The sequence below is a fragment of the Neophocaena asiaeorientalis genome, unplaced genomic scaffold (genome assembly GCF_003031525.2).
Source record: "Neophocaena asiaeorientalis asiaeorientalis breed wild unplaced genomic scaffold, Neophocaena_asiaeorientalis_V1.1 scaffold114, whole genome shotgun sequence".
In the NCBI taxonomy this organism is placed as follows: Eukaryota; Metazoa; Chordata; class Mammalia; order Artiodactyla; family Phocoenidae; genus Neophocaena; species Neophocaena asiaeorientalis.
The window spans coordinates 12,529,635-12,547,681 of record NW_020173116.1 but is presented as its reverse complement, the minus strand read 5'-3'; the positions used below and the strand labels follow the sequence as shown (position 1 = coordinate 12,547,681).

The window sequence follows — 18,047 nt, the reverse complement described above, 5'->3', positions numbered from 1 at the left end:
AGTAGCTAATGACTTAATTCTCATAGAACTGAGTTTCTGGCAATATATAAGAGGAGACTAATTACAGAAATTGGCTCAGGTGGTTCCAGAGGCAGAGAAGTCCTATGAGCTACATCTGCAAGCTAGAGAACCAGGAAAGCCGGGAATTCAGTATGAGCCCGCAGCCCTGAGCGCTGAGGGGCTGATAGTATAAGTCAGGATCTGAGTCTGAAAGCCTGAGAACTGGGAGTGCTGATGTCCAAGGGCAGGAGAAGACAGATGGTTCAACTCCAGGAGACACAGAGAGAATTAGCCCTTCTTCTGCCTTTTGGTTCTATTCAGGCCATCAGTGGACTGGCCCGCCCATACTGGGGAGGACCATCTTGGTTACTCACTTCACCAATTCAAATGCTAATCTCTTCAGAAAATACCCTCAAATACACACCTAGACATAATGTTTTACCAGCTATCTGGGCATCTCTTACCCACTCAAGTTGACCCATAAAATTAAGCATCACAAATGCCATCCAAAGAGCTTTCTGTGATGATGGAAGTGTCCTACACCTGCACTGTCCAATGTGGTAGCTACTAGACACAAGTGACTATTGAGCCATTGAAATGTGGCTACTGCACCTGAGAGGGCTGAACTTTCCATAACATTTTATTTCAATTAATTGTAATTAAAATTAAAAAGTCCCTTGTGGCTAATGGCTACTATACTGGTCAGTGCAAATCAAGAAGAATTAATAGCATCAAAAGGGCCATTCGTAGGAAAAGGGAAAGTAGAGACAAGAGTTTGCTTGGGAAAAAGTAGGGGGCACCGATAATGCATGAGTATATCCCATAAGAAAAGAGTACATCGTAACAATATGTGGTGAAAAAGTAGGAAAAGAACTACAAGCCATCCTTTAAAAAATGTAAAATCCCTGTTATTCTTAGTGCCCTTCAGGGTTCACTCTTTGCAGTCTCGTTTTCTCTGTAAGTCCCATTCTCCTCGTACACATTCCATTCACACCACGTATTGACAGCCTAACACACTACCCAGGAGGTCATGTGAGCGAGGAAAAATTCAGCCCTTGTAAAAGCAAGCAGATACTAAAATATCAGGGGCAGAATTTCGTGGAGTGAATCTATCCCACTTCCTTGAGGTCATCATACTGACGCTTATTAAAGGCACGTGATTTCATTATGTGAGCACTGAACAGTCCACGATACAGTCAGAGTTGATGTATGGAATAAAATTCAGAGAACAGTAATAAAGGCTTTTCACAATTGCAATAATAACTCATAAAGGAACAGATATCTGGTGCAAGAAATGTTTTAGGTTACAGCCGCTAACTTAACAGAATATGAGTATATCATGCTTCTCTTCCCCGTTTTCAGATTTCCAAAACTTCCCTGAGGTTATGTATAATTAAACAGCTTACTATCTACTGGAAGTTCGCATTTTTTGTTTTACTTTAGCTACTTTCCAAGGGATAAATAAAATGTGGCTCTGTATTATATTTGAAACTGCAAATACTATGCATAATAAAAATTAATGTGAATAATGGGAACTTTTCAGGTTTGTTTTTCTTAATCTCAATGGATTTTGTAAAAGGTAAAAGTATTAGATCTGTGTACTCGGTAACAATTTATTTATACCATAGGTATGTTTGTACACAAGTTGATTACTTCTGTGTTTATTGCTTTTGATCAGCAAACAGCTTTCAGAAACAGGTATACTTTAGCAGTATGCTGTTATACATAAGCATAATAATGAAACAGTTTACCAAGTTCACCCCAAAAGGTATGAGCTTTCATCTTATATATGATTAGGGCTTTATCATGACATGATGTTACAGCATAAGGCCCTTCCCAGCTTTAATATTCTATGAGCCTATAGTGTTCAAAATGTGAGAACGCCACGCTTTGCACATTAGACTGTTTTTCAGGTCACAGTTTCAAAAACAAAAAAGTCTGTTAGATGGGTTTCTACGCTCTTCATGGTGGTGATGTAGAGGCATGATGGGTTCAATTCACCCTGTGCTCCCATGAGGATATATCCCAGTAATGCAGTGGTTTTCATACTATGTTATTATCCAGGCTGCAGGGAGATAGGGGAACACACTGCAGGTAGGCCTCCAAGCTTCTCAGCTTTTGCCTCAACCCAAACAGCTTGGTTTTTAATGTTTTAGCTATTGACATTCCTGGTAAGGTTTTGTTTTAAAAGTGGTTCTGTTATTAAAACCAAAGAACAAAAAGGAACACAATATTGCAAACACACACACTCGCTATATACAAACAGACGTGTATGCTCACTCAGCATGCATCTGTGATGATTTTTTCCCCATCTGTCCCTCCAGATCCACTGTCTGCCTGTCTGACCCTGCCCTGTGCTCCAGGAGGCTGACCTGTAGGGACAAGTCATGAGTTGCCCTGTGCACTGGCTCCGTGGAGGTCTAGGCAACAGGAGGCCCATTCAGGAGCCTCCAGAGCAGGAGAGGTGGAAATTAGATGTTTCTTTCTCCTCTCTCACCAAGGAGTCCGGGGGGATGGCTGTGTTCCTCGAGTAGTCTACTCCCCAGAATTGCCCTCTCCAAGGCCACTGACCATTCACGTCAGGACTGTGCACTACCCTTTCTAATCCCCTAAACCCTGCCCAGAACTCTGTGAAGAGTATTTCATTAGACTCTCCTCAAGTGACCCAGGCTGAGAGTGCCGTTTGTTTCTCGCTGGGACCCCAAGTAATACACACTTACTTCTGCACACACATCATCAGGTGCACACATGAGTGTACACACACGCACACACACACACACACACACACACAGAAAACTCCCACCTCCATGCAAACTACCACAACATCAACATCACTGTAAACAAAGGAAAGAGAAGATGCTCATCTCTCCTATTTGTAATTTCTCTAAATGGATATTTTTCCTGGAATTACATAGAAAATTCACTTTTAAAGAGATGCAGTGTTTTTTAATATTAGAATAAAAGTGTATTCAATTCTTCAGTTTTTTAAAAGTCCTCTTTATTGTAATTTGAACTGGGCATACCCTTCAAATCAGCAATTACACTTCTAGTAAAATATCCTTTGAAAATGTGTGAGTGCACATCAATGTATGCTTAAGGGTGTATATAAGAGGGGAAGAGCAGCATTATATAAAATTTTTTTAATTGGGAAAATCCTTAATGGCAATCCTTAGGGAACCAAATTTTGGTATGTTTACACTATGTAATACTATGGAGAGAATATAAAGAATAAGAATAGGATCTGAAATGGAAAGAGGCTGCAACAAGTTGAATTACTGACAATACATATAGCATTATTCCTGTTTATAAAATGATTACACACCTCTGGGTATATTGATACATGTTAAGTCATGTGGGTGGTTCTGGAAGGTGTTTTGCGTGGTTGTCTCTGGAGAGAAAAGTTGGACAGTGGAAGCGGAGTGGCAGGTGGCAGATGGGGACTGTATTCAACTGTAAATCAGTGAGAAGAGCTCTAATTATTTGATAGAAAATACCCCCAACATATGTATCAAAACTATGTATTCCCAAACACTACTTTTTCACCTCTTAATCATTTCGTGTAAAAAATATCAATATGGAAAAGCAAGTACACCTGTACTTAACCGTGTCTGTTTATATTGAATAGAATCGCATAAGTGGGCAGTTTTATTTGTTGGTTTTCTTTTACTTTTTTGCAGTCTCACATGTTGCTAACTCATGCTGCCAAAAGCTCCTATTGGTGTTTTAACCATTTTTTGGAGGGGGAGGTAAACGCCCTAAGTTATTTGACTCTTTTTACATAGTTTAAAATTCATATTTTATCAAGTTATAACTATTTTCTCCTTATCAATAATTATTAGCCAAACAAAGACTATCACTCTATTGTGTGTTTACGGAGAAAAATAAAAATTCAGAGAGGTCACAATGTAAAATCATAGTGAGAGATGTTTCTCTCTTCTTTAATTTTCAAGTGTTTTGCAAATTTTCCAAAATATTTTTCAAACAATAGCAAAGAGAATATAATAGCTATTCTTTCATCTGGTCTGGAAGTTTATATATTCTTCATGTAAAGTGCTCTATCAATGCTACTGAATTATTTTGTGAGGTGAAAATATGGCCAAATAGGAAAATTAGATATCATTTGCTATGAAGAAATTAAAATATCAAGGCAACATACTTTAGAAAGCAACTAAAATTGCTCAAATCCTACAAAGAAAGTTGTAAAAAAAAAAAACTTAGTACAACAGTAGCTAACAACATGCGAACTAGCATAAAATATTTACTTTAGGCTTATTTAGTTTCAGAGATCTTACTTAAAGTTAGAGAAAACACTTAAAATAGGGTTAAATTCCGCCCCCTCCAAAATCCAAACTGGCATGATTGTTTTACTATGAGCCAAAGAAATAGCTGCAAAAGCATAAAAACAAATAAAAAACTGACCTGGGGCACATTCATAGAAAACATTCAAAAACGTGGATGAGAAGCTTGACAGGTAAAAACTTCAAAATGTTTAAATTTTTGGAAAACTTTCCAGCAATTCTTGGAAATGGTCCATACGTAAAATTTAAAAGTTGATTGCAAAATAGTCTTTTACATTTATTTAACAGTAATTTTCTGGGAAGTCAACTACTTTCAATCTCTGAGTGATTGTAGGGAATTCAGGAGAAGAAAGAAGAGAAAATTAGGCAGGAGTCCCATGATGATAGACCTTGTGTACTATCCTAAGCCATTTGCTATGGGGAGGGTTATTGTGGAATTTTGTAAGTGAGTGATTGAGGTTATTTGATATGCATTTTTTTTTCTTTTTTTTTGCGGTACGCAGGCCTCTCACTGTTGTGGCCTCTGCATCAGCCTCTCCCTACAGAGATGGGGGTCCAGTTGTGGCTGGAGACCAAGAATTTATAGTGATGCCCACGTAGGGGAGCAAACTTTGCCACCCCAAAATGTCTCTTTGGCATGTGGATTATTTTGATCTGAAAGCAATCAAAGCCCCAAAGGCCCAGGAAGTCTTTCTTTTACCTCCCCCTTAGCTGCGTAAAGAATTTAGATAGAGGGCTTGTTCCTGGAATAGACTATCATCAGAGATACTTGCAAAAAAACAAGGGCTAGGTAAGGTGGGGTAAACTCTTTGAGATCAGAGTTCTCTCTGTGTCCCACTGTCTCTGCCTGGCCCAGAAAGCATTTATTTACCAAACACTTGCTGTTCCATCTCCACGTCAAGTCAATTACCTCCCTCCCCTTTGAAGTGCCAAACCACTACCCCCAACATCCTCCTTTGCCTTTAGCTAAAGACGGTATTTAAGGTGAGGGTTTCAGTCACTTTGGAGAGTTACTCAGTTTTCCTGAGTCTCTCCCACGTATACATGTTGTTAATTTTTTGTGTGATTTTCTCCTCTTAATCTGCTTCATGTCAATTTAATTCTTAGGCCAGCCAGAAGAACATAAGGGGATAGAGGAAATTTCTTCCTCCCCGATAGCTGGCGACGAGGATGGGATGTAATTTTAATGTCTGGACACTACTCACCCCAAAGATGCTGCAGTTAAGAGATGCTGGAACACCTGACAAAAGCCATCAGAAGGTGAGAAGTCTGACCATGTCCATCAGCCTCCTGGACCTCTGCCTGCAGGGTCTGCTGGAAACAAGATGGGTATGAGTTTTTCTCTTTTCTAAAATTAGATTAGCAGGAGAAAATATTTGTAGGGCTAGGTCCTTGGAAACTTTTGTTGGATTTTCTCCTGCTAATAGATCTCGTGTCAATTTCAATTCTTAGACCAGCCAGAAGAACCTAGAAGGATAGAGGAGAATTTCTTCCTCCCCGACACAAGTTATCAAGGTTAAGGACCCTAATATAGTCAGGCTTTGCCTCCTGGTCCTTTCTCAGGAGGACAGAGTACTGGTTTTCTTTCTCTCCCTGACCCTGACTTGTCTAGATCCTTTCAGAGACTGTAACCCCCCCAGGGAATAACTGCCAAGCAGGGAGGCATCATGTCACTGGTGGGGTAGATGTGTGGTCCATGTTTTAGGAAATATAGTTCCTGAAAGTCGAGCAAGGTGGGCAGATGCAGAAAGCACAGAATCTTTAGAAGTGGTTGATGCTGTTTTCGTCTCTGACAACACAGATCTATTAGGAAATCAAGCAGCAGGTGGGAGGAGGCACCCCACATCAGGGCAGAGCTGCCGTTGGAGGAACGCCAACTGAAAAAGGGAACTGGAATGGGAGTGTCTTAATAAGAACCAGGCTTCCACTGCGGGCCTGCGGAGCTCCGGTCATCCCCCAGTGGGTGGAGAGGGCAGCCAAGAAAAATCAACCTTGTGAACAAACCATATAGGTGGATTACCCCACCTTTCAGCATGGTTAAATAAGAAAACAGAAATAATATTAGTGAGACAGAAAAATTCCCAACCTGAAGAACAAGGGAAACAGAAGAGTATCTAGAGGAAGGACATTCAGTAAAAATGCCACATGGCAGCAACTAGAAGGAAACTTCAAGCCAAATCCTCAAGAGCAGTGAGGAGACAGGCCTCTATAAATCAGGAGCTCTGAACAGTGAGGAGGGACAGGTCACGTTAATAAGCAACAACAACTGATAAAATCAAGCAAAATGAAAAGGGAAGGGGCTTTTATGAAGAGGACTAACAAGGAAGCTAAAAATGCAAACTAAAATAAAATCCAGATTCAATACAATAAAGAACAGAACCGTTAAGGTAGGGATCTAATCAGTGATAGGACAAATTTGAGAAGCTCTTCTAAAGCACAAGAAAAGCTTAAAGAAAGGAAGTGTGATTAGTACAGACATCGTTTCTGTTCTTGAAGAAGAGATGAAAGCAAATAGACGAGAAACTATAATCAAAGAGATGGAAGAGTCCTAGCTAGACTGATTTACAGTTGCTCACCTTACTGAGGCAAAATTAATTAAAAATATTTCCACAGGTGGTATTCCTGAACAGAGAGAATTAAAAATATGCCGTTTTGCTTTCACTCTGAAAATGAGAGCAATAAAACCATAAGGATAATATTTATAATTTAAAGTATTACATTTATTGATATCTTATGTTGTGCTAGTAATGCTTCTAGGAACTTTATGTGTATCATTCATTTAATTATCTGTTATTATTTCTGTTTTGCAGATAAGGAAACTGAGTCAGAGAAAGGGCAAGCAACTCAACAAAATCACACAGCTAGCAAACATCAGAAGTGGAATACAAAGCCAAGTGCTCTAACTATGGCTTTATGTCTTGAAGAATATTAAAAACAAAACAAAACAGAAAACAGAACATATACCTTCAGAATAGTGAAGAAGATGAAAATAAAAGAACCAATATGTGTATTCCAAAATAAATAAACAGATATAACAAGCAAGCATATGGACACACACACAGAACAAAAAGCACAAAGATGACACAAGTAAAACTGAATGCAACATTATAATAAAAAACATCAATCAATTAACTTTCTATTATGGATAAAAAGGCTTTATTAAGCAAAAACCAAATTCCAGCCATGTACGGTGATCCCTTGGTATCCCTGGGGTATTGGTTCCAGAACCCCTACAGATACTAAAATTTGGGGATGCTCAAGTCCCTTATATAAAATAGCACAGTATATGCAAATAACCTATGCACGCCTCCTGTGTACTTTAAATTATCTCTATATTACTCATTATACCTAACACCATGTAAATGCTATGTAAATAGTTGTAAATACAGTGTAAATGCTAGTAAATAACTATTTTGCCTGCAGGCTTGCAAATTCAAGGTTTGCTTTTTGGAAATTTCTGAAATTTTTTTTCAAATATTTTTTATCCACAGTGGGTTGAATCTGTGGATATGGAACCAACTGATACAGAGGACTGACTGTATTTCTTGGGAAAAATACACCAAATACAGAGAGATGTAAAAAATGGAAGGAAGTGACAGGCTAGGAAAAGATAGATCTGACAAGTGCAATAAAGGGAAATCAGAAATTGCAGTATCAACATCAAAGAAAACTGAATTCAAAATTAAAAATTTGAACTTCCCCAGTGGTCCAGTGGTTAAGGCTCCACACGTCCACTACAGGGGGCATGGGTTCGATCCCTGGTCAGAGAAGTTCCACATGCCGTGCAGTGCGGCCAAAAAACAATAAAATAAGATAAAATAAAATAAAAAATTTAAAAGAGGCAAGGGATAATTTTTCTAAAAAGTACACTTCTCAAAGGAGATATAATCCCAGGGACAATTCACTTCCTAAAAGCTTACAGGCATCACATACATTTTTACTAAAACATATTAATTATAAACTACCATTTATATAACACTAAGAGAAACGAACAAACAAAGATGACATTAATATACTATCATTAAATGATCTAATAAATGAAAAATAATCTGGAAGAGATAATAACATTAATCAATGAGAGGAGGAGTCAGTAGAGAGAGAAGCTGACAGATCATACAGTTGCAACTGAGCTCTCAGTTGAACCTATAGAGCTCTGGAGCTGGGACAGCCCTCCAGAACTGTCCCAAATTAATTCAAGGAGCCTGGGTTTGTGAATCCCTGCATTAGCCATGCATTAGCTGCAGGCAATGCCCAGTTAGAGAACCAGTTGCGAGCCTCCAGTAGCTGATATTCCCAGCAGCCTGAGTAGGAGTATAACCACATCCTAGACAAAGTGTAGAGATGTTGCTGGAAGAGGGTGGCCTTTACAAAACAACCTCCAGAAAGGCCTAGGGATGACTTCTCACCCATAAAATGTGTGTGGAAGTGATGTTTGTGCTTTGGGGCCCGGTGGTTAAGAAACAGGCATGCCTTCCTACATTGCAGGTTATGGCTGTCACAGAAAACAACTCCAAGATCCCAGTGGTAAACACAATAAAAGTTTATCTCTTGTTCATGCAATGTCCACTGTGCATCCAGACATTCCTCCAGGGCAGCTGTTCTCCATCTGCTGATTCAGGGATCCAGTCTGCTTCAATTGTGAGGCATCCACATTCACCATGCAGAAGAGAGATGAGAGAAGTGAATTGTGCCTGGGATTTCATTGTCTCTGTCTGGAAGTGACGTGCATTATTCCCACTAACATTTCAGGGGCCAGAACTGATCTAATTAACACCACATAATGGTAAAGGGCAGAGAAGTATCGTCTTCCAGGAGCAAGGAATAAGAAATGGAATCTGGGGAATCTACCTCTCCACTCCTTTTTGACTGTCTGCTAGCTGGGGGAAAATGACTACTACAGAGATCCAATAATTGATCCAGGATGTACTTTTATATCCACAGCAACTAGATCACGGTCTGGCAGCTAGTGGGTGCTCCGGCTTTGTTGTTAAATATGTAGCTGACTGACTACCTGAGTAGATGGATAAACTAGCAAAAACAAGAGCAGCCAAAAGATCCATCCATGCTCGCAGCTTCAGCGAAAGCTCAGCTGGTCACTGCTGCTCTTAGGAAGACTATACTTTTCAGCTTGACTTTCAAGACCTTCCACGATGTGACATAACCCTTCCCCTAGGGTCATATCTGACCACTTGTCCACATGTAGTTTGCAATATAGTTATCCAAAACTATGCGTCATTCATTCAACAATCATTGTGTCCTTTCTCACATTTCTGAGCTTGTGTCCAGGCTGCAACCTCTGCCTGGAATGCCATTTCTCTCCTTGTGCTCCTAGCAGCTCTTTTTTTGAACATCTTTATTGGAGTACAACTGCTTTACAGTGGTGTGTTAGTTTCTGCTGTACAACAAAGTGAATAAGCTATAACTATACATACATCCCCATAGCTCCTCCCTCTTGCATCTCCCTCCCACCCTCCCTATCCCACCCCTCTAGGGGGTCACAAAGCACCGAGCTGATCTACCTGTGCTATGCGGCTGCTTACCACTAGCTATCTATTTTACATTTTAGTGTATATATGCCCGTGTCACTCTCTCACTTCATCCCAGCTTACCCTTCCCCCTCCCCATGTCCTCAAGTCCATTCTATACATCTGCATCTTTATTCCTGTCCTGCCCCTAGGTTCTTCAGAACTAATTTTTTTTAGATTCCAAATACATGTGTTAGCATAAGGTATTTGTTTTTCTCTTTCTGACTTACGTCACTCTGCATGACAGGCTCTAGGTCCATCCACCTCACTACACCCAACTCAATTTCTTTTCTTTTTATGGCTGAGTAATATTCCATTGTATATATGTGCCACATCTTCTTTATCCATTCATCTGTCAAAACACTTAGGTTGCTTCCATGTCCTGGTTATTGTAAATAGTTCTGCAATGAACATTGTGGTACATGACTGTTCTTGAATTAAGGATTTCTCAGGGTGTATGCCCAGTAGTGGGATTGCTGGATCGTATGGTAGTTCTATTTTTAGGTTTTTAAGGAACATCCATACTATTCTTCATAGTGGCTGTATCAGTTTACATTCCCATCAACAGTGCAAGAGGGTACCCTTTTCTCCACACCCTCTCCAGCATTTACTGTTTGTAGATTTCTTAATGATGGCCATTCTAAGCAGTATGAGGTGATATGTCATTATAGTTTTGATTTGCATTTCTCTAATTATTAGTGATGTTGAGCATCCTTTCATGTGTTTGTTGGTGGTAAATGGGAGTGTTTCCTTAATTTCTCTTTCACATTTTTCATCATTAGTGTATAGGAATGCCAGAGATTTCTGTGCATTAATTTTGTATCCTGCTACTTTACCAAATTCATTGATTAGCTCTAGTAGTTTGCTGGTAGCATCTTTAGGCTTCTCTATGTGTAGTATCATGTCATCTGCAAACAGTGACAGTTATACTTCTTTTCCGATTTGGATTCCTATTATTTCTTTTTCTTCTCTGATTGCTGTGGCTAAAACTTCCAAAACTGTGTTGAATAATGGTGGTGAAACTGGGCAACTTTGTCTTGTTCCTGATCTTAGAGGAAATGGGTTTATTTTTTCACCATTGAGAATGATGTCGCCTGTGGGTTTGTCATATATGGCCTTTATTATGTTGAGGTAGTTTCCCTCTATGCCTACTTTCTGGAGAGTTTTTATCATAAGTGGTGTTGAATTCTGTCAAAAGCTTTTTCCGCATCTGTTGAGACGATCATATAGTTTTTATCCTTCAATTTGTTAATATGGTATATCACGATTCATATAGTTGTTTGTAGTAATCTCTCATGATCCTTCGTATTTCTGCCGTGTCTGTTGTTACTTGTCGTTTTTCATTTCTAATTCTGTTGATTTGAGTCTTTACCCTTTTTTTCTTGATGAGTTGGGGTAATGGTTTATCAATTTTGTTTATCTAAAAGAACCAGCTTTTAGTTTTATTGATCTTTGCTATTGTGTCCTTCATTTCTTTTTCATTTATTTCTGATTTGATTTTTATGATTTCCTTCCTTCTGCTAACTTTGGGTTTTTTTTTTTTCTTCTTTCTCTAATTGCTTTAGTTGTAAGGTTAGGTTGTTTATTTGAGATGTTTCTTGTTTCTTGAGGTAGGATTTTATTGCTATAAACTTCCCTCTTAGAACTGCTCTTCCTGCATCCCATAGGTTTTGGGTCATCATGTTTTCATTGTCATTTGTTTCTATGTACTTTTTGATTTCCTCTTTGATTTCTTCTGTGTTCTCTTGGTTATTTAGTAGTGTATTCTTTAGCCTCCATGTGATTGTATTTTTCACAGTTCTTTTCCTGTAATTGACATCTAGTCTCATAGCATTGTGATCAGAAAAGATACTTGATATGATTTCAACTTTCTTAAATTTACCAAGGCTTGATTTGTGATCCAAGATATTATCTATCCTGAAGAATGTTCCATGAGCACTTGAGAAGAAAGTGTATTCTGTTGTTTTTGGATGAAATGTCCTATAAATAGCAATTAAGTCCATCTTGTTTAATGTGTCATTTAAAGCTTGTGTTTCATTATTCATTTTCATTTTGGATGATCTGTCCATTGGTGCAAGTAGGGTGTGAAATCCCCTACTATGATTGTGTTACTGTCGATTTCCCATTTTATGGCTGTTAGCATTTGCCTTATGTAGTGAGGTGCTTCTATGTTGGGGGCATAAATATTTACATTGTCATATCTTCTTAGATTGAGCCCTTGATCATTATGTAGTGTCCTTCTTTGTCTGTTGTGATAGTCTTTATTTTAAAGTCTATTTTGTCTGATATGAGAATTGCTACTGCAGGTTTCTTTTGATTTCCATTTGCATGGAATATCTTTTTCCATCCCCTCACTTTCAGTCTGTATGTGTCCCTAGGTCTGAAGTAGGTCTCTTGTAGACAGCATATATATGGGTCTTGTTTTTGTATACATTCAGCCAGTCTCTGTCTTTTGGTGGGAGCATTTCATCCATTTACATTTAAGGTAATTATTGATATATATGTTCCTATTACCATTTTCTTAATTGTTATGGGTTTGTTTTTGTAGGTCTTTTCCTTTTCTTGTGTTTCCCCCCTGAAGAAGTTCCTTTAGCATTTGTTGTAAAGCTGGTTTGGTGGTGCTGAGTTCTGTTAGCTTTTCCTTGTCTGTAAAGGTTTTAACTTATCCATCGAATCTGAATGAGATCCTTGCTGGGTAGAGTAATCTTGGTTGTAGGTTTTTCCCTTTCATCACTTTATATATGTCCTGCCACACCCTTTTGGCTTGCAGAGTTTCTAATGAAAGATCAGCTGTTAACCTTATGGGGATTCTCTTGTATGCTATCTGTTGTTTTTCCCTTTTGCTTTTAATACTTTTAACTTTAAACTTTATTTAACTTTTTATTTAACTTTTGATAGTTTGATTAATATATGTCTTAGAGAATTTCTCCTTGGATTTATCCTGTGTTGGACTCTGCACTTCCTGGACTTGATTAACTATTTCCTTTCCCATATTAGGGATGTTTTCAACTATAAACTCTGCAAATATTTTCTCTTTTTTTTTTTCTCTTCTTCTTCTGGGAGCCCTATAATTCGAATGGTGGTGCATTTAATGTTGTCCCAGAGGTCTCTGAGACTGTCCTCAATTCTTTTCATTCTTTTTTCTTTATTCTGCTCTGCAGTAGTTATTTCGACTATTTTATCTTCCAGGTCTCTTATCTGTTCTTCTGCCTCAGTTATTCTGCTATTGATTCCTTCTGAAGAATTTTTCATTTCATTTATTCTGTTGTTCATCATTGTTTGCTTTTTAGTCCTTCTAGGTCCTTGTTAAATGTTTCTTGTATTTTCTCCACTCTATTTCCAAGATTTTGGATTGTCTTTCCTATCATTACTCTGAATTCTTTTTTAGGTAGACTGCCTATTTCCTCTTCATTTGTTTGGTCTGGTGGGTTTTTACCTTGCTCCTTCATCTGCTGTGTATTTCTCTGTCTTCTCGTTTTGCTTAACTTACTGTGTTTGGGGTCTCCCTTTCGCAGGCAGCATCGTAGTTCCCACTGTTTTTGGCGTCTGCCCCCAGTGGGTAAGGTTGGTTCAGTGGGTTGTGTAGGCTTCCTGGTGGAGGGACTGGTGCCTGTGTTCTGGATGAGGCTGGATCTGGTCTTTGTGGTGGGCAGGACCACATCCAGTGGTGTGTTTTGGGGTGTCTGTGAACTTATGATTTTAGGCAGCCTCTCCGTTAATGGATGGGGTTGTGTTCCTGTCTTGCTAGTTGTCTGGCATAGGGTGTCCAGCACTGGAGCTTGCTGGTCGTTGAGTGGAGCTGGGTCTTAGGGTTGAAACGGAGATCTCTGGAGAACTCTTGCCAATTGATATTACGTGGGGCCGGGAGATCCCTGGTGGTCCAATGTCCTGAACTAGGCTCTCCCACCTCAGAGACTCAGGCCCAACACCTGGCCAGAGCACCAAGACCCTGTCAGCCACACAGCTTGCTCAGAAGAAAATGGCGGGAGGAAGGGGCAGAGCTGGGGCTGTGCATTCCTCTGTCAAATCACTAAGCTGAATTCAGAGCACCACCCTAGCAGCTCATTTTTCAAGATGTGGAATAAATGTCTTCTCCTCTAGAATTTCTAGCAAATAACCTCACTGTGCATATCAGTGCCTCTGTTATGGTGTCACGTTACAGTGTTGACTGAATCTCTGGGTCTGGTTCTTGTGTGCACACCTGTCTTCCCCGCCAGACTAGAACCCACAGAGAGCAGCTCCCTCTTTCCTCTGGGACCACATTTCATTGTCTCATAATCAGGAGTCTTTCCCATCACCCACCCCACTGCCTGACACTGAACAGACATTTCATTCCATGTTTATTAAATAATTACCTAGGCTCAAGGGGAGAGACTTTATTCTTTGCCTTCTCAGGCTTTAACTTTTGAGGTCCTTGTGCATCTGCTTACCTGGGATTAGGACACATAATATTTGACCCCTCTGGAGGACACAGTGAATTAGAGTCTACTAAGGGCTTTACCTCAAGCTGAGGTCTGGATCCTTGTGCTGAATCTGGGAAGTCTTGCTAACTTGGTACCTGCAGGATAAGTGTTCTTGCTTTTTGCTTATGATCTGGGAGGAAAGATGCACACTGTATAACATTTAGATTGCTGTCCAGTTAAATGTCTTAACGTTATCTGAAAATGTAATTTGAATCCTTTGTCTTGCCACCATCATGCCATTAAAAAAAAAAAAATTAAACAGAAACCATGACAAAATTTTGTTGCTATGTTCAGGGTTCTGTCATTACAACCCAGTCATCGGTGTACTTTTAAAGATACTTTACAGGCCATGGTAAATTGAAAGTTTAAATTTCTTTGTGCAATTTGTTTTTTAAAATAGGAAGGAATTTAATGGGCTCAGTAAAAGCAATTCTAACCCATCACATTTATCTCAGTGTGAAATGTCTTTCCATGAGAATATTGCCATATAATGGTAATTATGGAGAATATATTTTTCAAATATTAAGAATAAGCAAAAATTTTAATGTCAGAAAATTTAAAGTAACTTCTAATTAAGAATCTTAAATTAGACTCTTAAATTAAAATTTTAAAATTAATTTTTAATTTATATTAAAACAATTAAATTTGTATTAAATTGTTTTATTTTATTAAGTATTTATTTCATTAAATTAAAATTTTATTTTCTATTAAAATAATTAAAATTTTAAATTAAATGAATATTTTTAAATATTCATTTCTAAACCAATTGGTAGAAAGGAATACATTGAATAGATATTGCCTTTCTAACCCACTTTTTAAAAATCTAAGATATGATAGAGAACTTTATATTCAGCATATTTACTCATCTTTGGATATAAACAGGAAGAAATCTATCAATTAAAAATATTTATTATATAATTTCATCCAGTCATGTTAGGAGATTCTTATGCATGCATATGGAAAGGAAATACATAGTCAAAAAAAAAAAAAACAGTTCTGTAGTTACTTCTATTCTCTGGGTTTGAATAATATTTTATGTTTACATAAAGGGCAATGCTTACATCTATTTGTAACTTATTCACTGTTATTCTTAAATTCCAAATTTTACAATTGCCTAGTAGTCAGGCAGGGAATATTAAGTTGGAATGTATTTAAAACTACAAAATATTGTAACATAAAATTCTTAGCATTGAGGTATTATATGAATATTTGTAATATATTTAGACATCTCTTATAACAATAATCACAGTGAATCTGGCATCATTGAATTTAAAATATTTCTAGATTAGAATACATTGTATAATATTTGTCCAGAGATTCAGTAAATAACCTTTAATCCAGATATTAAATATCTGTCTTTCTTTTACATTTACAAAAATTTGTGTTTGCATCTATGGGCTGAATTTCTGTTTTATCTAAGTCTATGAGCAAATTCTGACTTTTCCTTTTCTTTTTCCCCCCACTTTGTGAGGAGAAAAAAATGACATCAATGTCAAAATCCTCTGAAACAGAAATATCCAGAGAGCTGGCAAACTCGACAGTCATGGGACCAAGTTCAATCAATTATCTGAGGAGAATTGCTAACTATGTGTAATTATTTTAATACGTATCATTAGGCCATATTTTTGTAGTGTGCAATTCCTCTTTTACATTGTTTCCTTGTTTCCAGCCCAAGGACATATTTCAGTGTTATAATTTGTTCCTCTTAATGTGACGATTATTTGTGTTTTAGGAGTGATTTGTAGATTTTTTTGACAAGGGACAGGGGGCTCGTCATATTATAAATAAATTACAGAAAATTGGAACCAAACTACTGTTACTCATTGTTATGCTGACAGTTTAGAGGATTCACAGCTCATGAGCTTTGCTAACAAATTTTCAGTACCTTCTCTCTCTTTTAAAATTTTCTGTTTCTTCATCATTGTTGATGGCGTTTTCTCTTCTAAATGGCTTGCCTTGTGTATCCATTATCGCTGACCTGACCTGCCTGCATCTAAAGAATAGTAAAACTTTGAGGGGCTCCATCTTCTGGCCTAAAACCATCCTCCAAGGTCTGAGCAAACCAGAACAAAGAGGTTCTACAGCTGTTGGGCAGGCTAACTTATTTGATCCATATAGAGGTCTCTTGCCGTCAACATTTTTCAGGTGGGGAAATGGGGACTGGAACCAATAATAACCTGGCCAAGGAGTCCCAGCTAGGGACCTGCCAGGGGGCCAGCCAGGATCTGAATCCTGGTTTCTCATCCCCACATCTTTACACCTTGCCTCTACCATGTTGGGAGAGACACTGCATTAGTAGTGAGTAGAGAGATGTTAGCCTGAAGTTACGATTTTGTTTTGATCAGATGGTAAGAATGGGAAGTTCAGGATCCATGACACCCCACAGTGGCCCCAAGACGTTACACACCAAAGTGGGCCATCTTCGTGGGTTAGATGTTGGAGGTACCTCTTGGCATCTGGGGAAGACGATACTTCTTCCATGTGTGTCTAATATAATGCAGAGACCTCCCCCCCGCTTTATGTTTCATTTCCTGTCTCTCATATGAATCATGGGACACAGTTCTGAGCCTTGGGAACAGTGTCAGCTTAAGGCTGTGGCCCCAACAGAAGGCTCATCGTAAAGGATGAGTATTATGTCTCTTTCATAAGAATTAAAGATCTAATCTGTCCAGGGCTCCATCAATGCTGATCAGGGGGAGGGGTTTCTTCAAAAATGGAAGACACATGATCACATTTTATGGTCGAGATATCCTAATTATACAGTGGGGATTCATTTCGGTTACAGGATTTTTATTGGAAACGATTTAATTTCCAGTACCTGTCATTTGAAGTGTACAAGGAAGAGGCACATATAAGAATTACTGAAGCACAAAGCCAGGGCCTCTGTCATTTGCATACATCCATATAATATAATTTTTATCTTCTTTTCACATAGGAAGGCAGTGAAATTGCAGACATCATCCACAGACTGCTGCCTAGCATATTCGTCATAGCAAAACTGTTAAGAAGAAGAATGCGGGAAATTCAATTTTAGGAACTAGCTATATTTATCCACACAAGGAGAACTTTCTCAGATGCTAACCAGAGCAAAGGAAGGAGAGACTGTGTGTTTCCCTCCTGCTCTCCCCACGTTCAAAATTAAACCGAGTGCATAATTTCCCAAAGCAACTTGGTCATTTTCATTATGAAGATTAAACAAAAAGCAGGCCAGTGAGAAAGAAGAAAAGAAACCATAAGCAAATAAGCAGGAGTTGAGATCTCTAAGTTGTGTTACTAATGCATGCTGCTGGTTGGTCTTCGGTCTATTAAAGCAATTTGTGAAGCTATTACGTTTGGTCTGTGCAGCGGAGGGGTATCCCCAAGCCAAACAGCGACGCTCCCACGCTAAGCACTTACTCTCGCGCCTGCTCACATCCTGAGAGATGCTGTTTGTCACCATTCAAATAAGGCTTCCAGAAGACACCTTGTCTTCAGAAAATATCACCTTGTCAATAAATCTGCATTTCATCTGAGGCAGAATTATTCTAGGAAGTGCCTTTCAGAATGGCATACTTACGGCACTGCCTTTACAACTGTTTGATTCATAGAGCTTTGCCTTCAAGGCGTCTTCTCCATCCCTCCACACGTCCCACGGGCTCACAGTAGCCTGCCAAAGCCACCGCCAGCAAGGCCAGGAGCAGACGGGTGAGATCCCCATGATCTTACAAAAGCGAGTGATGAGGCGATTTTCCCTCCTGGAGAGGAGCCAGGGTCCTGCCCCT

At 38.7% G+C, this 18,047-nt stretch overlaps 1 protein-coding gene across 1 annotated transcript in view; it reads right to left on the bottom strand.

The window, feature by feature from the left end:
* The window catches only part of TMEM182 (transmembrane protein 182), a 224,632-nt gene that overhangs the window by 37,495 nt on the left and 169,090 nt on the right, over positions 1 to 18,047 (bottom strand). Inside the window, exon 5 of the transcript XR_003003084.1 lies at positions 5,504 to 5,609. The gene's annotated coding sequence lies outside the window, so the exon portion shown is untranslated. The remainder of the gene's footprint in view (positions 1 to 5,503; positions 5,610 to 18,047) is intronic.